At 33.3% G+C, this 27,297-nt stretch overlaps 1 protein-coding gene across 1 annotated transcript in view; it reads right to left on the bottom strand.

Annotated features, from left to right (window-relative positions):
• The window catches only part of MGAT4C (MGAT4 family member C), a 670,943-nt gene that overhangs the window by 564,751 nt on the left and 78,895 nt on the right, over nucleotides 1–27,297 (bottom strand). Inside the window, exon 2 of the mRNA XM_081130739.1 lies at nucleotides 13,986–14,018. The gene's annotated coding sequence lies outside the window, so the exon portion shown is untranslated. The remainder of the gene's footprint in view (nucleotides 1–13,985; nucleotides 14,019–27,297) is intronic.

The following is a 27,297-nucleotide window of genomic DNA, read 5'->3' as shown; positions in this document are numbered from 1 at the left end:
TATTTAATTACTAAGTGATTATCTTGATAAATCTCGCACCCACCTGACACCATACACTGCCATTATAATATTATTGACTACATTCCCTCTGCTGTACTTTACATCCCTGTGACTATTCTGTCACTACCAATTTGTACTCAATCCCTTCCTCTTTTCTATCGTCCCAACCCCACTTCCCATCCAGCAACCATCAAAACATTGCATCTATGAGGCTCTTTCTGTTCTGCTTGATTCTTTAGGTTTTTTTTTAGATTCAATTGTTGATCGATCTGTATTTATTACCATTTCATTGTTCATATTTTTAAATCTTTTTTCTCCTTCTTAAAGAAGACCCTTAACATTTCATGGAATGCTGGTTTGGTGGCGATGGACTCTTTAACTTTTCTGCTTCTGTTGGGGAAGGCTATGCTGTGGGAACCAGTGTTCCAAGTTCTCAGTGTGATGTTTGCACTGTCTGCCTCTGTATGTGACATATGTTAGATTCGCAGTAAATGACTGGAAAGGAGGAGTGGGAGGGAGTAAGGAAAGGGGAAGGAAGGGAGGAAGGAGAAAGAGAAAGACATCACTTGATAATCTGTTAAAATAATACAGATATTATATGAGTAAGAATAAGACAGCTGTAAGCAAAAATGAACAAAAAAATCACCAGTATTAAGATTGTTTAGTATTGTTTGACATCTTTGAGGAATTATTGGGAAGTTGTAAGAATTTCATCATAAATAATATGAAGATGTATCTCATTATATTAGTGAAGCCATCTATATAAAAATATCTGAAATGTATAAAAATATCTACATACCTCTTCTATTTTAAAAAAGTATAATAATAACATTAATAACCAATAAAGTTTTAAGTGGTTCAGAGAAGTTAACCCACACATAAAACTTTTTGAAGAGCTGACCTTGTTTCGTTTTGGCATGTGTGTGAACATGAAGGCATTGGAGAAGTGAGAGAACTATCACAGAACTATAAAAGTGCAGACCCATTCTCAAATCTGCCACATTTCAACACTTACTTTCTTAGGTTTTATTACTTGTTCATTTATTTTTCTAATTTATGTTTATTGTTCATATATCCAAATAAGTTTATTCCTTTTGCCTTGGAACTATAGTATATTTTTTCTAGATTTATTTGATGATTTAAATCATCAGTTTGGGGTTATTATTCTGGTATATGAATGCTTTAAGTTTACTAGTAATGACAACTAAATTTCAAAAGAGAAAATGCTGACTCTTTATAAGAACATAGTTTCAAATCAAGTAGTTTTAGTGTAGGCGTTACTGATAGAGAAATAGTGAACAGAACTAGGTACTGGATTTTTACTTCTTTGTTTCATCTTATCCACCTGTAGTTAATTGATTCATTTAAAATCTAACACCTATTGTTTTTGGCAGACAACAACATAATGTGTCAGTATAATGTATTTTATTCGTTGACATTATAAAAAAAAATGTTTTATTGGCTTTCTAAAAGATATGAAGTAAACTGCCTCCTAATCGCCAATAGCATTTATAAACCATTATTAATTTGTTAGGGGAGTTAAGTATAGACAGTAAAGCAGACAATATGTACCAAAATAAGTTAGATAAACATGAAAATTAAGTTTAAAACATTTTGATAAGCAACAAACATTCTAATTTTGCTTTAGATACTAAATTACCAACTTTGCTCCCTAAATGGGCTATGCCTAATATTATCTTTTTTATCTCTCCTGTTGGTGTACATTAATCCTTTGAAAACAAAGGTGACAAAATAGAAATGATCTCGTTTAGCATCTTGCCCTTGCAAAAAAGAAAATAACATTAAAATAAAAATCAGTTTTAGAAGGACAAATATACTGGCATTCCAGATCTATCCAGTTTTACTATTCCTTCACTTCCTGAAAAATGAAAGATGTAAACCCATCTGGAACCTATGAAGAGTTTACAAATCCATTTATATGTCATTACACTCTGTATAGTTTATAAAAAGGAGAAAGGTGGATTTAATCTTTTTGAATGCTCTGTGCAATGGATCTCTCATTCATCTGATAAGTGGTAGCTGTCAATCGATGACAGATATATGCCTTGTAATAGTGACATGTCAATTACCAAGAAAAAGATAACGTCTTGTATATTTGAATGTTCAGTCCAGAAAATGATGAAGCTCTAGCTTACCTAGACTACTAGTACAAACATTATTTTGGCATTGAGAGGATGAGGGAATCTCTTGCCCATTAAACATGCAGTTAATGCTTTTACCTCCTAAAAGTATGCCCTGCACTGTGAGGTATTTTCACTGTGGTGGTGACAGAGTTGTACTATACAAAAGTGAAGATGCATTTGCACTAAACCTCTCGTGATTTATCACTGCTTGTGACAACCAACATTTGAAACAGAATTGTTAGGAAATTCACTGGCCCCAGGAAGGGAACAAAACCAACTTATTTACACTCTTCTTGGCCAACCAACCCCTTCCTGACTGTTAAACAACTTTTAAAAAGAAAAGACAACTCTTAATTTTAGTTATAACAATAATCTTAGTTCAGAAAGACAAGTTTGAAAAAATCTAATTAATTACAACAAACTACACAGAGCCCATACTTAAAGGGCTTATATAACAAAATTGAAAAATCAGAAATATAATGTCAACAGTTTAAAATATTCATACAGCAGGGGAAAAAACAATATTCTTATTAAAATCTAATGTCTCTGCATGCTGAATCCTAACTCTTTTGTTTCTTTTTCATGACTAAAACTTCTGATAATGTTTTCTTTCTGAATTGTAAGTTGCCATGCAATTATTATCATCACAATTTGAAGAGGTAGATTATGCAGTCAGAAATGCACAAAATATCCCATTATTTTCAATTACTAATTGTTTTTTTGTCAGTAACTATTTCTTGATAAGTATTTTTAAAAGCCCAAAAATGCTAAATTATGAGGTTTTCTGAGGGACAAAATTCATCTCTTAGAAAGCTATTAATTTATAAAACTGCTTCTATTGAAACAATAAAAAATAACACAAAAAATCTGCTTAAGCATGACATGAGAAACAAAAGTCCCAGAAACAAACAAAACAATGACCATTATAGCCCCATAACTTCATAGAACTTTAGGCCTATCTACACAAGTAAGGGTAGCATGGACATTTTGGTGGTTTTGCAAAGAAAACAGCTAATTTTAAAATATGCTTATTTCTATAGTGTCTCTACTTCATGGTTTATTATTAGGGAACTTGATTTAAATTCTTGGCTATTTAGGTTATAAAGTTATATACTCTTGTCATGTCTAGATTTTTTTCTCTCCTACCATTCTTTCTTTAAATTTATTAATACCAGTAATTCTCAACCAGAAGTGATCTTGCCCCCAGACAACATTTGGAAATGTTTGGAGACATTTTTAGTGGTCACAGCTAGTGGGATTATGTGTCATTGGCATTTAATGGACACAGGGCAGGGATGCTGCTAAACATTCAATGATAAACAGGGAAGATCCCCCCACAACAAAAATTACCTGGCCTCAAAAATCAATAGTGCTGCTTTGAGAAATTCTGATCTAAACAACAATGGTCAAATAAACTCTGTAACTGGTTCATTTTTCATGTATTTTCTAAAGAAAAAAATGCTCTCAATATTTTATAGTTCTTTTTCCAATTATTTATTGCCGTTTAACAGCTGAAAATAATAGACTAAAACAACAATATCATTAATTTTTTTCATTAATTCAGCACTTGAATTGGGTCAGCTAGTCAGTTCTCACCTGATTTGGGCCTCTAATGCATTAGCAGTTGCATGGTGTCCGGTGACAGGGATGGGCTTATCTTAAAGACTTTATCACTTGCATAGCTGGTCTCTGGCCTGGAACAACTCAGTGAGCTAGTGCTGAAACTGTTGGGACTGCTTGGGCAACTCTTCTTCTGTATGTTTTCTCCACCTGATATCTTCACAGAATGGCCTCAAGGTAGCTGGGTTGTTTTTTTTTACATGGTGGCTAATGGTCTTCCAGAGCAGATGTTCCATGAAAAACTTGAAGAAACTGTATGGATTTTTATCTGAAGTCACACAGCATGCTTTCTTTTTTAATATATTTTTTAATAACAGTTGACATTCCATATTAAATTAGTTTCAGGTGTACAACCCAGTGATAAGACATTTATAACTTACTAAGCAAGCGATCATCCTGATAAATCTAGTACTGATCTGACACCATATATAGTTATTACAATATGACTGACTATATTCTTAATGCTGTACTTTGCATCCCTGTAACGATTCTTTAATTATCAATTTGTATTTCTTAATCCCTTCACCCTTTTCACCCATTCTTCCAACCCCCCTCCCATCTGACAACCATCAAAATGTTTTCTGTATCTATGATTCTGTTTTTTGTTCTGCTTATTTTCTTTTTAAATTAAATTGTTAATAGATATGTATTTATTGCCATTTATTATTTATATTTTTTACTTTTTTATTTTTCTTAAAGAAGGCCCTTTAATATTTCATGTAATACTGGTTTGATGGTGATGAATTCCTTTAGCTTTTTCTTTTCTGGGAAGCTCTTTATATGTCCTTCTATTCTAAATGATAGCTTTGCTGGATAGAGTAATTTGGGTTCTAGGTCCTTGTTTTTTTCATCTCTTTGAATATTTCTTGCCAATCCCTTCTGGTCTGCAATGTTTCTGTTGAGAAATCAGCTGACAGTCTTATAGAGCTTCCTTGTCGGTAACTAACTGCTTTTCTTTTACTACTTTTAAGATTCTCTTTTTGTCTTTGCCTTTTGCATTTTAATTATGATGTATCTTGGTGTGGGCATCTTTGGTTTCATCTTGCTTGGGACTCTCTGTGCTTTCTGGACTTGTATGTCTACTTCCTTCACCAGGTTAGGGAAGTTTCTCATCATTATTTTTTCACATAGTTTTCAATTTCTTGCTCTCTTTCTTCTCCTTCTGGCAACCCCATGATGAGAATGTTGGTATGCTCAAGTTGTTCCATATAATACTATCTGCATTCTCTTTTCTTTTTGATGTCCTAATTGGGTGTCTTCTGCTTCCTTATTTTCCAAATCTCTGACTTGATCCTCTGCCTTATTGCCCCCACTGTTGATTCCCTGTATTGTATTCTTTATTTCAGTTAATGTAGTCTTCATTTCTGATTGGTTCTTTTTTTATGTTTTCTAATTTCATTTTTAAGTTTCTTATCTCTTTGTTGAAGTTCTCAATAACTTCATCTACACTTTCCCTAAGGTCATTGAACATCGTTATAATCACTGTTTTGAACTCTGCATCTAGCAGATTGTTTGTCTCAATTTTGTTTAGTTCTTTTTCTGGAGTTCTGTATTGTTCTTTTATTTGGAACATGTTTCTTTGTCTCTTCATTTTGGCAAACTCCCTGTGTTAGTTTATATGTATTAGGTAGAGCTGCTATGTCATACAGGATTGGTAGAGTGGCCTTATGTAGTAGGTTTTCTGTAGGATCTTGTAGCACAGCCTCCCTGATCATCAAAGCTGGGATCTCCAGGTGCCTCTCCCATGTGGGCTGTGTACACCCTCTTGTTGTACTTGAGCCTTGGTTGCTGTTGGCATTACAACTGGAGAGATTTACCCCCAGACCAATCAGCTGCAAGGACTGAGTGTGACCACTGTGGAGGATTAGCTGTGCAGAGGCCCATCCCCATGGAGAAAGACTTACTTCAGAGGGGTTCTGGTGTCTGTTGAATCCATCCCTTGAATGTGCTGCTTGTGGAGGTGGTTGGGTGGTGCTTTGGTGTAGTCTGAAGCTGTCCACTAGGTGTGCTGGCTCTCAGGCCTCTCAGGAGGTGCAGGCCAAGGTTAGCCACCACCTGTATTCTACTCAGGGTCACATGGCATGAGCTACAAAGCAAACTGCATATGGATGCTTCTTCTTCTGAGCTTAGAGGTGTGCATGAGAGGCCAAGCTGTGAACCAAGGCCAGCTGCCACTAATGCCAGTCTTGGGACCATTTAATGAGAGGTTCCAGGCATGCCGAGACCAGATGCTGCTTGTTTGAGATATTTTAAGAAAGTCTTAAGCAAGAGCCAAGACACGCTGTTGTATGGAAAAGCCACTGGAAACAGCTTGGTTGGGCCCACAAGTTGGTTGGGGGGCAGAAGATGGGCAGAGTCTTAGGGAATCACCAGGGAGGGGAAAAATTGTTAAAGGGGTTGATCGAGGCTCACATACAGCACGATCCTACCAGCTCTATGGGGGTAGGGCTCAGACAAGGAACAATGGCCTCTGTCAGCACTTCTGTCTGGGAGAAAGCTGCCCTTCCAGCTCTCATCCTGATGGGCTTCTGGTCAAGGTAGTAGTGTAGGTAAATGAGGTACCCACATCCTCCCACACCCACATCAAAATTACAACTAAACTACAGAAAATCATCATAAAGAACCACCTGAAATATAGCCAAACAGAAATCCTACAACTCAGGATATAAAGATGCCACATAGAAACTGGTAGAAGGGGCAGAAATGTTGAATGTGCTGGTCACACACCCATGTGTGGCAGATAAAAACCAGGAAGGATATTTTTCCTGAGGTAGTTCCCACAGAGGATCATGGAGTCTCAGCCCCACACCAAGCTCCCCAGCCTAGGGTTCCAGTAACAGGAAGAGAAGTCCCCATAAATCCAGCTGGTTTGTGGCTGAGTGAGACAGAGGGTTACTAGAGTCCCAGGCATTCCTCTTAGAGTCCACACATGAACTTACTCAGACACACTTGCTTTGAGCTCAACACTGGGACAGCAGCTCAAAAGTCACCAGAGACATATGGAGAGGAACTGAAGTGTCACACAATATGCTTTCTACTACATTTGATTTTACAAGGCAATCACAATGTCCTGTCCAAGTTCAAGGAGAATAAATATTAATCCCACCTCTTGAATTTATGAGTGTCAAAGAACTTGCAAGCACAGTTCAATTACTTTCCACAGATATTTACATACTTTTCACATGCAAAACACACTCCCTTCCAAGATCCCAAAATGTCTCATATATTGCAGCATCAAATTCAGGTCCAAGTTACAGTATTTTGTTGTCTAAATCAAGTCCATGTGTCTATGAGGCTATTTGGGTATAGTTCTTCCAGCACAGACCCTTCAGTACTGTTTCTCTCAGTCTGAAAAGCCTGTGAACTGAAGACAAAGTTATCTTCCCACCATACAGCCAACATAAAACAGTGGCTCAGACATAGGATGGCTGTTCTATACACTCCCATTCAAAATATGTAAAATAGGAGCCACACAGGGTCACAGATTCATAGCATTTCTGAAGTCCATCTGGGTACATGTTGTCAGTTTCTTGACAATGGCTTAGTCTTATTGCCTGAGAATGCTTTTCCAAAGCTCTTAAGTCTGCCTTTTGGGTATTGATATTGCTTTCTGAGTCAGCGTTTTTTTTACAAATGAAATCATAAGTGTTTGCTGCTGAGTGTTTTCTAGCCTACTTTCTACCCATAGAAATTCTGGAGACTAAGTCTTCTTCTAATTTAATACTGTGCCTGTCCTTTCAGTCCCATTGGATAAAACCTCTTTAAAACTATGTGGGTTTTTTTTATGAAACCTCTTTAAAACTATGTGGGTTTTTTATGATTGATATACAATTATTTCCATTAGAGAAAATTCACAATCACAAATATCTTTTGTTAAAGTTCATTTCTATTGGGCTCCTTTTAAGGCTGCTGTGAATCCCTTAAAATTCTTTGATAAACTATTGTTTAATGGAGAGTAGTGTGAGGCACAATTTTAGCATGCTTAGAAGTCTATTTGTCCTGTGAGAGGACTTACAAAACATGACCTTAGAACTTTCTCAATTCTTAACAAAGACCTACCTTGAATTTGATTTGTGACTGGAATCCATATCTTAATTTGAAAATTCTTTGTAATCTAGTGAGTTTGAGAATGACAAACATATTTTTTTGAACCAAGTAAATTCCAACTGCTTTATCTAACCTCAGACAGAGTAATGCAGTATCAATTCTTCTACAATGTATTCAATAAGGCATTTACAAAGTCCACCCAGATTCAAGGGAAGAGGAAAAAGACTTGACCTGATGGGAAGAGTGTAAAAAAATGTGTGACATGTTTTAAACTATAATAAGTCTTATATGTTATTTTTTCTTTCAACCTGTACTTTAATTAAGTCCTACTAGTACTTCAATTAAGTCATATTAATATCAACAATTATATCTTCTGCCTGTGATTTAGATTTTCCCTATCATTATCTAGCATTGGACTGTCTTTTGTCTGTTTTCAACATCTGATTCTATCATCCCTCGAAAAATAAGGATTTATTTGTGTCAGGAGCAATAGGACAAACTAATGGAATAAAAGACATTGTTTGTGGCCCTTAAGCAGTCAGTTCATTGAAGGAAATTCTAAAATATGAAACACAATTCTAGAATATAAATTAATATAACAACATTTTAAAATAATTTTCTCCTATTCATCAATATAAAACAAATGGTTTATGTATAGAAATCTAAGCTGATAATTAAAATATATCCCCTCAGTCACATCAAGGACCCAGATGATTGGAGGTTGGAAAACAAAAAGAGAATATTTAAAGATTTCTTCAGAAAGATCTGAACAGTGAGTTATAGACTCTGTTCTCCCCATAATCCCTCTGACACTTTCATTTCAAAAAGTATAGTATAAAATTAATCCCAAATTTGTAAGAGGAATGTTAAGAGACCAATCTGGGAATCTGGTATGTGTGACACTCTGAGATGGTTCTTAATGAATACTTGAGAAAACTAACATGAAAAGCAGAAGGTTGCAGGTGTAAAATCACACCACCACTTGCCCTGATGATGAGTTAAAAGTGCAAGATTTACCATGTTTGGATCTAGCAATATGAGCACTGTTATCAGTCATTTGGAAAAGCATCTTGTCTAATGTCATGACCTTCCAAGGCCTTAGCCAAGGCCGCTGGTATGCACTACATCAGCATTTGAAGGATAATTAGAAAAAACATACTAGAGACCCTTCCCATACTAAGAGAATAGCAATAAGAGAGCCACAGAAATGCTCCACAAGAAATCATTAAAAGTTTGACAAGAGCATCAGGTCCAGAATGCTTGAACTAATTTTTAAAATAGTCTGATCTAATAAAAACAAAATGTTCTGATCTGCTTTCCTCACCACCCTCTTCTACTTTTATCATGGAGACTGAGTCCTTGACTAAAAAGCTGAATGATGAATGGGAATGCTAGTAGTAAAGAATGAAGAATCACTGCTCTGCCTTACATCACAAGGTCCCTAAGGAGAAAGGGAAAATAATTAACTTTAAATAAGCATTTAATTATTATATGGAGTTAGTCATTTAAATTTTACCATATTGGGATTGTGTTTTTGTCTTAAAATGACCACAAGGTATTTGATAACATAAAATTAAAAAAAAAAAAAAAAGACATGGGGCCTGGCCAAGGGTCCAAACTCTATCCTCAGTTGTGCATTGGAAATATGCAACATACCGTGCTTCAACAGCATTCCTACTGTATATTTTAACATAGTCTGCTATCGCATTAAGTGTGGATAGAATCTTTTGATACAGAGGGGAACTGAAGGCATTATTAATCTCATATAATTCAATAAAAGAAAGAATTGTGGATAATACTTACTTCCATGGTCTTGCTAAATCACCTCATGTGTTAAGAGTGTATATCCTAAATTAAGCAAATATCAATGTAAATATCAAGGATAGTAAATAGAAAAATCTCATGGCTAGGTGAGCACTTCTGCACTTTGTTGTTGTAGTTTAGTCATGGTTTTCTTTCCCCATCAGTGACCTCAAGAACAGGGAAATGAGGATGACCATGATTGGAGGGCACTGTTAGCTATGCATACCCAGATACGAGCAGGCTGTGAACTGAGAGGGAGATCTAGCATCACTGCAGGTCATGTAAGACTCTGCATGGGGCCTCTCCAAAGATCATAGAAGACTGTGAAAAACAGAGCCAGTGTCCTTAGAACGGTTCAACATCTGAAACTGAAGTCAATTCTTCAGATGCCAACATAAAATGTAAACCTTATAATCCTGCTATAGGGTCTCAGCAATTATCTTGCCTCCTAAAAATTAAACACGAAAACACACACATACACATACAGACACACACACATTGCAAAAACATGTATCTAAATGCCTCATTTTCATCAACGTTAACAAATTTTGTATAAAGTCTAAATCTTTGTCACACAACAAAGTTAGGATTCAGCCTGCACACTATTATTGAGGCCACCTCAGAGGATGCTCTAGAAGTCTCAAAATATCATATCTCACCAACTCAATATTTTTAGTACATTTATTAAGACTAAATCTAAAAATAAAAATGCCTTTAAAGAAAAGTGAATATTTTGGCAGATGTTACTGAAAAGATTCTAGGTCTCAAACCCTGATATAGGGCCTGTGTTTCTATTTACATCTTAGTTTTGCTTTACTCTGTTCCCTCAGAGTAGCAAATAAGGACAGGAGCAAACCTAACTTGGTTTATTCACAAACCCCAAAACCAATTTGTCCAACCAATTGTATAGGAACCCCAATTTCACAGACCTAGGTCATATGTTCATTCCTCATTCTGGTGGTGTGGGTTATGTAGGGATGGGAGATGTGTCCCCACTGATTAACATAGAGTACATGGAATCAACTGGGTTATTTTAGTGGGAGAGATACAGTGTTCCTATGAAAAACTTATGTTCACTGTGCTTCTATGTATGCTAAACACACAGCCCCTCCACTCATTATTCCTGCTTATTGAGAGTGATATAGACATGTGTTTCATTAAAGCTGGATTCATGTTTCAAGACTGTACAACAATTATATACATTGATAGCCCATCACATAATGCTTATTCAGTGATTTATATAATAATTAGCTAAAAAGTTAGTTCTTACTACTCTTTAAATTTTGAGAATATGAAACAACTAGTGTTGCCTAGTTCATTACTACTCTTTAGAAAAACATAATTAAACACTTTCAAAATGCTGTGATAACCTTTTTTTCAATTTTTTGGAGGGTTAACAAAAAATAAAATGTAACAACTACAATAAAGTTCACTGATAAATATGCAAGAAGCATTTAATTAAATTTTCATCTCTGAAAATATTTCTGAAGTTTCATGTTTGCAATTTATATATGTATGTGTAATTTATATATGTATATGCCTTAATTTGTTTAGGTAACAATTAAAAGAAGAAAGCAAAAGAGCCAGGCACTTTGGGGCTGTGGGAATGTGAGGTTTCTGTGAAGCACGTGTAAGTTTTCCTTTATCTAGACATATATTTGTTCTACACAATCACCATGCATTGTAAATTTGAATTTTATAACATGCTGAAAAACTTAACACCCAACTAAAATACATTTTTAAATAAATTATCACATACTTTTTAAATATGAAATATTTGCATTATGATTCAAAATAAAAACTTTGCCATTAATTGTGATTCAAAGGTTAATGGCAAATTAGCAACCCAACAATTAATTATTCTCTTAAAATCCTGAAATCACAGTGTAAAATGCAAGATGCAGCAATCTTCAGAACATTTTCATACTGCTTCCCCTCCCCAAATTATGAAGATTTATAGTTAAACTTTGACAGAATTATAAACATTCCTAATAACTATGAAATTAATCTTTATTAATTAGTAAGTGTTTCAAAAACCAAGTAATCTAATGCTTTAAATTCTTTACTATCACTTCCAGAGCTATTCTTTGGGGCCTCTAGTTTCTTTGGTCTAATACCTTATAAAGAGTGCTTAAACAGTAATTTTATACATAGATTCTTTATGGTATATAATTAATCAATAATGGCTCAAACTTCACAACCATATATGAGATAACAGTCACAATTTAATTAATTCATGTGACTTCAGAAAGGAAATAATATGTGCTCTCCTTTTAAGAAATAGAATTTGCTTTTGGTGAAATGTCATTTTAATAACATTAACATAAATAATTTGTTAAATTACTAAGCATTTACAAACCAATTTTAACTGACTTTAAAAAGCTATTCATTAAATACTAGTGACTTAAAATCAAATTTTCTGAGTCTTATGACATTATCTAGTACTTTATATTATTAAATATTGTAAAAGAAGAGATTAAAACTAATAAGTCTACTTTAAAATCTAGAGAATATCACATTTTTCTGACTTTATTTTTAATGAATGAAAAGCTATGTAAAAATTAATTATAACTTAATTGGTTCTCCAATGGTCGTTTACCAGTTTTCTGAATCTCAGGGAACTTGAACAAGTTGAGTATAAATAACAATGATGCTGGTTACATTAGATCAGACAAATGACTTTACAGGAAATTGGATAGACACAGAGACTAAAACCACCAGCACTCTCCTCTTATCCTGTGTACGCCATGCAATTGCCACACCTCTGCTTAAAGTGTTTAGTCAAGTATTATGACTTTCGATTAAGGTGATGAAGAATTCTGGTATCTGAAGCTCCTTTCTAAGGTTGAAACAAATTCTAAGTTGCATTGTGGTTCAATTTTTCTTACATATTTAGGAATTAACCCTTTGTTTTACTTCTACAAAAAATATGAAAGAAAACATCTGAATACTATATAATCACATTCCAAAACTCTCACAGAGAATTTACAACGTTGAAAGATAATGGATTCTTCTCTAATAATCAACACCAGAGAATATGGTCCTTCAGATGTTCATCTCAAAATTTCACATAATCATAACATAAACATTATTTATAACTTGACAAAAGATAGTTTGAAACATCTAAAATTTGAGGGAGATCACTCAGTATATCACTATAACTTTCTCTTAAAATTGTCAATGAAATGTATCAAATTAGATCATTAGAGGAAGTCAGATGAGCTCACATTATCTTTATTTTCTATAGCAATTTTTCACTAACTTGAGACATAAAACTATAGAGATAGGTTATCAATGTTGAGGCAACAGATCAGATAGAAATAAAAAATAAATTACTAATTAAAATAAAATTTCTTTGTACATTCATGGTTGACAACATGATGTTACCCAATTGCTTCTGGTTTCACTATTGTGAAGAAATGTGTCTTTCTGCATTAAATAAAAATACTTCATTTCTTTTACTAGACAAAAAGAACTACAGAATTTAGATTTTTTTTTTTTTTGCTATAGATTCTAGCAATATAACCCTGTTTAGAGTTTAGCTATGATAAATTATTAATTTTGATATAAATTCAAATTAGGTATATATATAAAAATATACATAATTATTGTTTTACTTAATATATATATGAAGTTATAAAATTAAAATTGCTTATAATTTTGTCTTCTGGAGTGTTATTGTTAATATGTGGATCAACATCCCTCTCATCTTTTTTTCATGTTTTATTACCAAAAAGTAAACTATAACAGCATGTGTAGATACATGTGTGTGTATATATATACATATATATGTATATGTATATATATATATATATTTATATATACACTTCTCATAGTTTTGTTCTGTTTTTGTTGTTTGTGCTTAATATATATAATAGTTAAACAACATTAAATCTAATTTGAAGGTACTTAAATAAAACAAAATAGATACATAAATGGAGAGACAAGTGCCGCCTTAAATTGGTGGCTTTAGCAAATTGTCAATTACTTAAAAGAAAGTTTAAAAATGTAAAATTACAGTTAAAAAATTCTAAATATTATAGCAAAAATATTTCTTAAAACATGAGTATTCATGAGACTGCAGAGGTCTTAAAGGTATATTTTCCATTTGGAGTAAAATGCTATGGCCTGCCAATAAAAACTGTAATGTGTGTTACATTTTAACCAATTCTGATTTTAAAATATTGAAAAGTTTCATTCATTACAATTACATCTTCATATTTATTTTCATATTTTCTCTTCTCTTGAACCCTTAAACTATCTTTGATAGTGTTAAATCCAAGTTTTTCCATGTTAGGAGACTAAATGCCTAAAACAAAGTCTCAACATATTAAATTGACTCACAGTTTCTCGATAGTATATAGTACTTACCCACTCAAGAAGGATGTAACAGCAGCTGAGAAGCTGTCAAGGAGAAAAATGCCAGAAGGATTAATAAATCATATTTCTATAACATGATGATGAGAATTAAAAGCAGCTATGTAAAAATTAGGTCACTAGCAGTCAGATGGCTTGGCTTCTTTAAGCTTTAGTAGAGTAGTGTACATTTATCTTCTGTTATGCACTGGTAAGTAATTGGCAAGCTTGGTATATATAAACATTACCTAAAGACATTATGATTGGCTTGGATTCAGAAAGTGTCCTCTGACATTACCATTAGCTACTGAAGATATTAAATATTGCTGGAGATGATTGAAGAGGTAAAGGAAAGCCAGAAGTCAAAGAATGACAATAATAGTAAGAAAAATTGAGAGGATAATTAGGAATAAAACATGTACACTTAACGATATGAGAGTTTTAAAACAAATTAATGAAACTTAAATGTCCACATGGTTCATAAAAAAGAGTGATTTAGTACATTAAAACACAAGGGAAAGAAATGTCTAACACAAGGGCATACTAAATGCTATTTTTCACTTTTTTATTATTTTAATATTTCTTATAAATAGAAACTAACCTTCCTAATGTATTTTCCCTGTTATATTGAAAGAAAATATACTGTCATTACCTGTGACCCTATATAAAAACAAAAAAAAATACCAGAAAAAAAAGAAAAGAAAATCAAGAAACATAAATAAGACAAAAATAAAACCCAACTCAATTGCCAATTCCCATGCAAACAATTGGAAACACTTTTGAGAAAGTCAAGCAATAACTTAGCTGTGATATGTTTCATTCGTTTGGTGAAATAGCAAAGCTCCAACAATCAAGATAGTTTGGTCATAAATAAGTTTCATTAAAATAAAAGTTAAATATATTTATAAAATCATATTTCCAAAAAAAAAAAAAAAAGGGTATGAGAAGTGAAATGTTTTTATGAGTGTTGTAATGAGGGAGTTTTTGAATTTCAGTCCATTAATACAATTCTACCTTGCATTGCCTAAATTGCTAATCCTTATTCATTGACACATGTTTCAAATAGAGTCAAGTGAGGAAATTATGATTGCCTCTAACTATATTTCCAGGAGTTAATCATTGCTAATATGTGGATCTATATATTTTTGGTCTTTTCCTTATATTTTATTACAAAAACCAACCAAAACAGAACAAAACAAAATCTCCCTTGCCAAATATAACATATAAGGATATAAGGAATGAATGTTGACCCTAATCTAACTTAAGAAATGAATACAATTGAGTTTGTTGCATATTATGTAGAATTTTTCTATGTACGTACTAGCACTTTTTAATATTATCTGATGTGTATATATATATATATATTTATATATGGCTATATATTATAAAAACAGTATTTTCTAACTCACTTTTTTTGTCTTTTTAAAAAATTATCTTTATTGTTGAGATTTACAGAGGCCCCCTTTTACTTTGTCTTAACACTGTCTTAGAAATCTTTCAATATCAGTTCAAACTCATCCAATAATTTAATGATTATATAATTGTAATAAAAATGAGAATGATTAACATATGTATTTTTTGGTAATAAGATAATTCTGTATACTTAATAGGAACTAATTAAGATTAAGTTAGTTTTTAATAGTTAAGACTCAGTAAGTTTTGCAGACAAACAAGGGAAAAGGCCTTAAGGAGAATTCATGTTAAGTGTAATTTGCAATGATAGATTATCCTTAAGAAAATAAAATTGTGTAAGTAAGGAAGCCAATGACTTACTCAGCAGAAAGCAGGTCTAAGAGCTTTGGTTCTGAATAGAGTACAGCTGAAAAGTATTGAGATTAATTCTGAAATAGATTTTTCTAAATTGATGCTAAGAACCACAAGAAGTCATTTGCCAAAATCAAGAGTCAGAGCATTTAAAACATAGAAGCTACTACAACATTGTTGAATTTTCTTTTTAACTAATTTATTTTTGTCGTTTATTAATGAAATAACCAAAATCTGTATTGAAATTATTATGTGGTAGGACTCAACAGAGTGACATGTATTTGAAAATAGAGCCTTAATCTCATAATAAAAGCCCTGACAAGATGTTATACATCACTTCCATCTTTCTAAGATCCATGAAGTCATTCCCCCAAGTGGCAGTAGAGTATCTGTATTAGTTTACCCTCCCATGTTGCCTTTTGTGGTTTTTAAATTTAAAATAGTCACTCTATACAAACGTCAGTGGCTGTTGTGCTATTGTTGTCCCTTCAGAAATGACATACTTTTGCTATTCAACCAAAATTTGTAAAAATAAATTACCTCAATATTTTTAGATTGATCATGGTATAGTTTCTTTGTTAAATCTTAAGTGATTGAAAATAAATCACATTTGCTGTAAATACCCTTTCAACCACAAGCACTGCAAATTGACATTGCAGTGTGTATTTTTCATCTTGACAGCTTACTGTAGGAGCCAAATTGCCCCAGATTTTCTTTAAAGAACAGGATAAATTGGGTCAAACATAAAGACTAAAATAAAGTACTTGTTTATTGTTGTAAAGGAATTAATTTGTGGATCAGATTTTATGTGAGATTTATTCCAGTTTCTACTGGACAGAGTAAAATTTTAAACCATAAAAATGAGCAGTAATGTTTTCTTTTCAAAGGGTCAAAATAAAAGAAACTTCTTAATGAAACAAATGCATTTAGCTTGTTCTAAGGGTAGGCAAAAGACAACACAGGCAAAAATTATGAATAGTCATTTTAGGGCAGAGATGAAAACATTTTTTTAATGTTATTTGACTAACAGTGAATGCTTTTAGCAATAAAAAAAATCTCAGTGCTATAATTTATATTTTTTGACATGGTACTAAGATAAAAGGAATCAGCCTAAACATATCCTAAAATGCTTAGCCCAAGGAATAGCATCACCATGCAAGTATGTAATATCCAGCCTTAAAAAAGGTAAGGGACAATTTCATTCTCTTCTAACTGCATATAAAGACAGAGAAAGAATCGAGGACTTCCTGCTGTTGCAGAGTGTGTGTGTGTGTATATATGTTATACATACACATGTTGCATAATGTATATATACACACATATATATGTTGCAGCATATGTGTATATATACACATGTGTGTGTGTGTATATATATATTCCATTAAAGGTAAATGCCAGCAAATAGTATTTTGCTTTGGGAGTAGGAATTAGGTTCTGTATGTGTCATGGTCAGAAAATATCTTAAGGGCAGTTGGTTAAACAGCATATCAAAATAAATATAGGAAAAGTGAGGCAGATGCTGAATGAGGGATTAATAATGATCCTCCTCCCCCCATGTAAAAGTACTTTCATTATATTATATAGTATTTAATAAACTATTGTTCTATATTAGGTGCTATGCTTATTCTTCAGGCATTGCTCATCTTATTCAATCTTCCACAGTAATCCTGCAAAGTAGTTTATTTTTATTAATTTCACTCTAGATGAAAAAGTGAGGCAGGGAAAGACTTAGTAATTTGTTTTTAGTCGACTAGCTACTGTCAATCAGACATGAACTGAGATTATATGTCACCAGTGGCCGTGCCTTTGATTTCTGGATAGTCATAACAACGAATTTATATAGAATTCTTATGCCTGTGATCTCAGTTTCCCATTGTACCCATTATATTCAGTTTGTGGGATGGTTGCTGTTCTGTATAACAGACACACACACTAAAAATACATCTGGTTTTTAGTAATTTTAGGAGTAATTAGGTCCAGATTTAATAATAAGATCAATTGAGGCTCCTGTTGCAACTGCATCTCCCTTGCCTCTGCCCATTCTGGCTTTTCTGACTGCCCTACAGGTGTTTTTGTTTGGCTGGTTGGTTGGTTTTTGTTTGTTTCTTTTTTGTTTTTGTTTTTGTATTTTTCCCCCAAGAACACACCAAAATTAACTTCCTGCATGCAACTGGACACCTCAGAGCCTGTTTCCAGGAACTCTGACCTAAAATGACATTTTCAGTATCAAACCATTCTCTTGAGTCTTTTGTCAAATCTTCTTGGTCCCTTTGTTTTGCTTCAAAAGTATTTGTTGCTGTTTTCTTTTTCTCAGTAATTTCATTTATTTGTGAACCTATAAAGTATATTTACTTTATATATTTGGTTTTTATATTTTATCACTTTTATGGAGACTAACTTGTGGTGCCATATTTCTTTGGATGTTGTGTGATTTTTATTATAAACTTACATTCCTTAAAATTTTACTTGTGGGGATTATTTGTGGCTTGGACTGAAGATAGGTTTTTCTAGAGAAATTTAGCAATTGTTTCTGCCAGATAACTGGGAGCTATACCAACCTAGCACTATTTTAAATGGTAGTATTACATTGACAGTTTTCATATCGCACAAGTAGAAGAAATTCAGGCTACAATCCAAAATAAGGTTGGTTTTTAGCTAGAAGGATTATTTTCCCCCATCATTCAGCACTATGATTCCAGATAGGAACATCTTCTTGTAAAACCCTAAGTGAATGCACATTTATATCCACTTTACACTTCCATAGAGGAGCTAGCAATTTGGTGGACTCAGCTTTATGATGGAATTATATTATTTTAGCCTTTCTAACTTCACCAACTACTGGGCTTATCTCCTTGTTCTCTATGCTCTGAAAATCTATAAAAAATAAAACTCAAGTTCACTAGAATTCACAATTGCTCTCAAGGTGGGGGCTATTATCAGCATTCTGCTTATCACTTTCCATTTACTCTTTGTTTTGCTTCAAAGTATTTGTTACTTTCTACTCACCTCTTCAATGCATTTAAATGTTAATTTATTCAGTATTTTTAAATTCTTCCCCCAGCCAAAGAGATGGGCAAATTATCCATTCTACCATACTGCAGAAATATGAGTTTCTCCCTCTACTCTTTATCAAATTAACAGGTGGTCCTCCACCTCCCCCCTCCCCACCAGTTCAGTCAGCTGAGAGGAAGTGAAAATAGAGACCTAAGGGCAGAGATACTAAATCTTTGGTTTTTATTCTAATGAAAGCAATATTACTGATGTAATAGTCAAAGAGTTTGAACAATGAAAAAATTAAATCATACTCTCCTCATTATGATTAAAAGGATAATTACTCCCTTTGCTCAGAGAAAATTTCAACAATGTATTGGAAAGAATCATTTAGATCTTGGTGGGACCTCAAAAGAAGTTCCATACATTGCCTTTCACTGTTAAATTTGTGAAAAGTATAAGGGATATTGAAAAGAATTATAGAACAGTTTGGGGATCCAAAAATAAAGGATGAATTTCCCCTTAATCCAATCTAAAATGATAGGAAGAAATGTCTCTTGAGGATTCCCTAGTAACCCAACGAAATGGGATCGAAAAAGTTGAGATGTCTTTTAGCTGCTAGTGTAAGAGAACACACAGGCAGCCCTAGGTAACAAAAGAAAGCAAAACACTTCCTTTTGCCTCTGGAAACAGGACAGTTGGTTGAGAGAAAGAAGGCAGGCAGATATTGAAGGGATCTGTGGTTATAATGAGAAGAAATTATAACAAGGAGCAATGTAGGATGGATGTCAACAAACCAGGTGGGAATACAGAAACCCCAATAGATGTCGATGGGGTCACTGTATGTGATGTGATTATAACGTTCCAACAGATGTCAGTCTAGGATACAGGAAGGCTGAAACCCAGATGCCTCGCCATTTGATATTGTTGTATTATATAAACTTTTCAGAAATTAAACCAACCCAGGAAGAAAGAAAGGAGGTGGAAGGGCAATTCCAATTTGAGTGAATAAAATCTGAGCCTGAGAAGAGTTTGAATCAACTGATTTTACTTAAAATTGTTAGGTTTATTTTGTTTGTTTGTTTCTTTGCTACCAAGCAGAATGGTAAATCAGAAGCTACTCCTGGTTATGAGAAAAATATAAAATAAAAATACATTTTGTCATCACTTGTAATTTACAGCCTGAAAATATGTATCGGTTATTGGTGGGGAGGTTACCTCATCTCACAGGTTGCTAATGGGAGTGGTCTTCTTGCAATATTCCAAGAAAAGGAATTTTCTAAGATTCACAGGGGAGGATGCAATATTGTAGAAAGATTTATTTCTGTGGAATCAAACCCTGAGTTTCCAAGGTCCCATTTCCCTTTGTTGAATTAAGGAAGAAGTGTAGTTATGGCTTCAATAGGGCTAGAATCAAAGCCAGTGTTCCAAAAATTTTGCTTTACATCAGAGCAGTGTCCAGTCCAACATCTGGCTAGCTTAGTTTGTGTTCCCCATTGCAGTCCATCAGTTCATGGCATGTGGGGTCCACATGGAGCTGGGCCACAGGAGTGAATGCAAGGGAGTCAAGATCCAAGAGAAAGTGAACTCCGTTGTCTGTGGGATTATGTATTTCCAAATTTTCACAGGCTTGCAATGGTCCTGCCTATTCTAGCCTATCCATGTTTCCCCAGGCTTGACTGACAGGCACTTTCCCTGTCACCCTGACTCATTGCCCATGCATCCATTCTCCCCTTTGTCTAGTCCCTTTTTCCATTAATCTGCTGGGACAGTACCAGTGGTCCCCTGGGAAGTGTGAAATTGCAGCTCCCTGGTGAAGTTGCCCAAAGGGCCATGCTTATAATGTCTGGCTTCCCTTTTGCTCTTTTTCTATTATTAATAACTTGCTAATTACAATGGTATTATATTCACACAACATATACTCTTAGACTTTTGTGGAGATCAAGAGAATAGATCTCTCAGGAAGAAAGTTGTGGTAGTTGTGTAAAATACTGTTGACAAAGTACAAGAAGAACATGTTGAATATGTTACTAATTGGTGACCCTGCAAGCAGAAGTCTGGAATGGCAATGGAAAATCAAGTAGAAGGTGACAAAGTTGAAGTAGTAGTGCATGCAAAAACAAATTAACACCCCACTCCCCACAAAAACACACACACACACACACACACACACACACAGAAAAACACTGTCTTGAAAAGCTGATTATAAAGGAAAATAGTAAAAAATGGCATGAAAAATAATAGCTATGGAATATATGAGTTCAAAGCAAGGCTTGTTTTTCTTTATTTAAGATGGCAGGTACCAGATAATGTTTGCTTGATCAGAGGGAGTATGTGCTAGAAATCCAAGATGTTTAAGATGCAGGAGCCAGAAGACCTAGAAGTGCTTGGGAGCAAAAGAACAGATGCGAAGGGATTGAACTTGTACTGAAGTACTGCTTTTTTTCATTGTAATGGAAAGGGAGGTAGCACATCAGTTTTTAGATATGGTAGCAAAAAGTTTAAGTAGTTGTGGTCTGTGCATTCTGTCTGATAAGAATTGAAGCCATACACTGAGGTTAGTAGAGAGATAAAAGAAGTAGTAGAAAAAAGAAGTAAAGTGTATGTGATGTGATTTTTTTGTAAAAATAGAATAAACTTTTTGGAAAAACACTTTCTTGATGCATGGTGGAAAGACCACTTGAGTTTGGTGAAAATGAATGTGCAGTGCCTCCAATGTACTGTTTGATGCTTAGATGTTGGGGTACATACACAGAGAGCAGTTTGTCTCTAGTTGCAGTGTTGACATATGTTTATGAACTTAAAATGAGGGAGTTAAGAATACTTTTTAAAGAATAATAGCAAACACCATACAAGCAGAAATAGAAGCTGGGTGTGGAGGAAGATTATGACCATAGGAGGAAGCTGATCAGTAGTGAGACAATGGGGATCAATGAATTGGGTACCTCCTCACTGAAGTTACTATCAATGATGGTAGCTCTTAGGATGGCAAGTTAATGAGATTATATGTGATTTGAAACACTAGATCTACAAATATCCATCATCAGAAAGGAAAGAGGGAAGAGAGCAGGAGCAAACCAGAGAGTTTCAATCTGATGATCAAAAGAGGGAGTAGAGATACTAATCTGAAAGCCACAAGAGGAAGCAACAGAGTCCTAATTATAAGAAACCTCTGCTGTATGTATTTTATTTTATTTTCAAGCAAATGGAAGTATTTTTGAACATAGAAAATACCTCATTTTGGCAATGGCTACCTTGTAATGAGCCAATCACAGGAAATAGTCAAATAAAGACTAGATGAATATCAGTTACAGTGTATATTGGGAAGAGGCTTCAAAATATAAACAATTCGATTATACAGTCTATGAAGTTTTTCCTACTCTGAGGATCTCTTCTGAATCTGAATGCTGATCCATCCACCATCCAGGTTTTCTTTTTCTCTCAATTTCAATCATTAGCAAAATTGAATATTTCTTCAATGTCTTCCTTGATTGTTCCTCCACTCATCTTGTTCTAATTTAAACCTCTGCTTTCCTGAAGATAGTGATGGTTCTACAGACTTGATAAGTCTGGGATTCAAAGTGGGGTATATTTTTTCAGTATTCATCTTCCTATTCCAGTATATCACACTTTGTCCTTCATATGTGAAAGATCCAGTGTTGGAATTCTCTGGGGTAAACATTTGATTTTATAACTACCTATCATCTATCTATCATCTCTATCATCTATCTATCTATCTATCTATCTATCTATCTATCTATCTATCTATCTATCTATCTATCTAATCTATCCATCTATCATCATCTATCTATCATCTATCTCTATCTATCTATCTATCTATCTATCTATCTATCTATCTATCTATCATCTATCTATCTATCTATCTATCATCTATCTATCATCTATCTATATCTATCTATCATCTATCTATCTATCTATCTATCTATCTATCATCATCTATCTATCTATCATCTATCTATCTAATCTATCATCTATCTATCATCTATCTATATCTATCATCACCTATCTATCATCTGTATCTATCAATATCTATCTATCATCTATATCTATTTATGTATCATCTAACAATCATCTTTCTATATCTATCTAATCTATCATCTATCTATATCTATGTATCATCTATCTATCTCTCATCTATCTCTCAGCTATCTATTCCACAGCAATTCTCCCTTTCATCATAGTCCAAGCTATCACCATCCCTTGCCTAGATTTTGGAAAAACCTTTCACCTATTTTCCGGCTTCCTCCTTTCTCTTTCTTGTACTTTTCAATCTATTTTAAATGAGAAGCCAGAATGATTAGGGAAAAAACAGGTAAAATCACAACACTCCTTTACTGAAAAGCCTTCAATTGATAATCATTTTCTCAAAGTAAATGTTAAAGTGTTCAGTATGATCTATAAAGCTATTTATGATCTCACTCCTTAATCCCTTGCGGAATTCATCTACCAGAACACTTCTTTTTTGCCATCCTGTCTTCCTTCTCCATAATTTTAAAGGCTGCCAGCTACACGCCCACCTTAATATCTTTGCCCTTATTGTTCCCTTTGACTAGGATGCTCTTCCCACACACCTCTGCATTTCCATCAGATATTTTTATTTTAAATTATCATATTTTCAGTGAAACATTCCAGCCCACCTTAATCAGAATTTATCCCATCCCCTACACTAAATACTCTCCTACTCCGACTTTTTTTTTCTTTATCACTTTTCACTATTCAGTGTAAAGCATGTTTCATATGCTTTCTGTTTTTCTGTTTCTTAAAGAGAATGAATGTCTTCATGAAGGCAATGATTTTTGCCTGTTTTGTTCACTAATTGAGCACAGCCTATACACTAGCAGATGATCAATAAATATTAGTTGAATGAATAATGCCACTTGTTCCATTTTATAATCAGTTTCTAGTATAAAGTTTAGTTTACGTTACTCAAACTTCCATGAGGAATGTGTTGTGTATTTTCCAATAATGTTACTGTGTTTAGAAATTAGTTTCCCTACTAATAAAATTTCAGGTTTGGTTGTTAATAGAATTGGTTGGTATTAAGAATGCAATACCTACTTTTATATATCTCAATTGTAAAACAAATTAATAATATAAGACTGAAATTATCAATTAGGACTTTGGAGTAGAATTTCTAGGCTGCCACGAAATTATCTGATATTTAGTTTTCACCTCTAAAAATGGTAAGCATGTGGAGAAAGGGAAATCTAGCACACTGCTGGTGGGAATGCAGACTGGGGCAGCCACTATAGAAAACAGTATGGAGTTTCCTCAAAAAAAACCCCAGTGAAACTGGATTTGACCCAGAGATCCCACTTCTAGAAATATATCTTAAGAACCATGAAACACCAATCAGAAAGAAGATATGCACCCCTATGTTCATAGCAGCACAATTTACAATATTAAGATCTGGAAAGAGCCCAAGTGCCCATCAGTAGATGAGTGGATCAAAAAGCTGTGGGACATTTACACCATGAAATACTACACAGCTTTAAAAAAGAAGGACCTCTTACTCTTTGAGACAGTATGGAGGGAACTGGAGAGTATTAGGCTAAGCTAAATAAGCCAGGCAGAGAAAGACAAGTACCACATGATCCCACTTATATGTGGAATCTAATGTACAAAATAAACTGATGAACAAAATAGATCCAGAGACATAGAAGCATGAACAGACTAATGAATCTCAGAGAGAAGGGGGAGGGCTGGAAGAAATTTAGCAAAGAATTTATATGCATATATTCATAACCCATGTACACACAGAGACAATATAGTGTGGTGAAGGCCTGGGGTGAGGGTGTAGGGTAGAGAGGGTTAATGGGGGGGAAAGTGGGCATCTGTAATATTTTCAACAATAAAAATTAATTTTTAAAAAATGAAGAGGTTAACATAAAGAATTGTGGAAGCTCTCTCATCACAAAATTTTATTAAATGTTTACCTATAAAAATATGCTTAATTTCCTCTTAAATAGCAGTTTTTATGTAATCATTTTATAAACGTCCTTTATTATCAGAGTCATCACTATCATTTATTGATATTCATCTTTCATTTATTGTCTTATTACTACCTTTACGATGGCTAAATATGATTTTTAATTTAGCTCTCCATGGAGAAAGAAAATAAAGCCTATGTTACTACTGAGAAAAAATATTTTGGAAAACAAACATATAAAAACCTATAAATGGTATAAACTTAAATATAAAGCAAACATTTGCAAATTGTACTATTTTTCAGAATATGGAAGCAAAACTACAAGTATATATCTTATCCACCATTAAAGAGTAAAATTCCAGTTCAAATACATATTTTTATTCTACTTGAAATTAAAAATTATATTTTCAGATATGAGACTTTTAAACAGTTATGCTTTTAACATGTACCTTTTACATTCTTACTTCTGCTATAAGTAATACATATTTTTTTAAATTCACAATCTATTTTTAACATTATATTCCTTATGTTCTATCCAGAGCTAAAAAATTTTTTAAGGACATCAAGAATCACCATTTTTATTGCCAAATTCAAAATTTTTCTGACTCACAATAATTTGTTTTGAAATTACAAAGATATTTGAAACAAAATGTTTATTGTTATTTTAGGAAGAGCCCTTTATTATTTTAATTCTTTTCAAATTATTTCAGAAATGTTGAAAACTGTATTCTTTTACGAGGACAGCAGTTCATTTTATTTCAGGTTATTCTAAGAAAATCTGGAATTTTTAATCTTTTTTTTTCTTTGAGAAAAGAAATACTACTTTTCTTTAGCATAGCTTTTAGGCTACCCAAAAGCTATAAAGTAATCATGATTATGAACATAGGATTCATTATGTATTTTTAATGTTTTTTTATTTCTATAGCAGATGCCCAGTAGAAATTATTTTCTATTCCTTCTAATTTTTCAGATTTACAGAAGTATAATCGAAAAATAAAATTGTAATATAATTAAAATATGCAATGTGGTGATATGATATGCAAATACATTATGAGATGGATCTCAAACAAAAGTTAATTAACACATCCATTATCTCAGAAATTTATTTTGTGTGTGTATGTGTGTTTGAGAGAGAAAGAGAGAGAGAGAGAGAGAGAGAGAGAGAGAGAGAGAGAGAGAGAGAGAGAGAGGGAATACTTAAGATCTACTCTCTTAGGAAATTTCACATATACCATACAGTATAATTAACTATGGTTATCATACTATGTCCTATGATCTAATTATTTCACTTCTGGGTATATATATTCAAATGCAACTAAGTCACTATCTTGAGGAGATAAACGCATTTCCATGTGCATTGCAGCATTACTCATGATAGGCAAATCTGGTGACAACCTAAGTGTTAGTCGATGGATGAATGGATAAAGAATATGTGTTATTTACATGCAATGGAATATTACTTAACCTAAATAAAGAAGGAAATCCCGCTATTTCTAACACAATGGGTAAACCTGGAGGGAATTGTACTGAGTGAAATAAATCAGACAGTGAAAGAAGACTATTTTATGGTATCACTTATATGTGAAATAAAAAAAAAAAGTTCAATTTATCAAAACAGAATGTAGAATGGTGTTTTCCCAGGGCTGGAGAGTGAGGAAATGGGGTGAGATAGGTTAAAGGGTACATACTTTCAGTAGAAAAATTTCAAACCTAATTGAAGGAAGGGATTCTGTAAAAATGACTTTATAATCCTAAAAAATATAACTGGAAAGACCAACTATAAGCTTTTATTAACCAGGAAGAAAATAGATGATGCACTTACTATAACAGTATTAAATTGAAACAAGAAAAAAACAACAACTTTAACTTTTGAAATATCTCCTACCCAATTTCCTAGTTTGTATGCATCAATGCATGTTTTATAACATTTCTAAATTTGGCTTCTCAGCTTTCAGAAATTTTCAGAAAAATCAAAGTTTTGATCGCCTTTGAGAGCAATTTCCTTCCAAAATAAATATCTACTAGCTGGTTTTATTCTTAACTACATTAATTCAAAACAAGTAATTTTGACATATGTTTGGAATTTATTATGTGAATTCACGAGCACAGATTATTGCTTCCAAAAACCATTTAATACACATGGTACTTATAATTGTTTCATGATATAGTTTACCATTAGATTTGATTTTAAGATTTTCTAAATTACTTAACATACAAATTTCATGAAAATCTTGTATGACCTTTTGTCTTCTAAGGGTTTAAAACATATTCCTTTTATTATGATAAAAGTAACAGAATTTAATGCAATAATTTGCTCACTTTTTGCACAAAAGTTACTAAAGAAAACAAATATTAAATAACTCCTTTGCAATGTATTTTAAAAAACTCCTTTGCAATGTATTTCCCAAGAATATAACTGTCAAATTTATGTCTTATTCTTTTTTAAAATTTACTTATCTTTATTGTTGAAAGTATTACAGGTGTCTCATTTTTACCCCCAATTGGCCCCCTCCATCTCGCTCCTACCCCTCCAGGCCTTCGCCCCATTATTGACTATGTCCATGGGTTATGTATATATGCCTATAGCTTCTTTGGTTAATCTCTTCCCACCCTCCACCCCCC

This window comes from Miniopterus schreibersii (genome assembly GCF_964146895.1).
Source record: "Miniopterus schreibersii genome assembly, chromosome: 2".
Lineage (NCBI taxonomy): Eukaryota > Metazoa > Chordata > Mammalia > Chiroptera > Miniopteridae > Miniopterus > Miniopterus schreibersii.
This window is presented reverse-complemented; position numbering and strand designations above follow the sequence as displayed.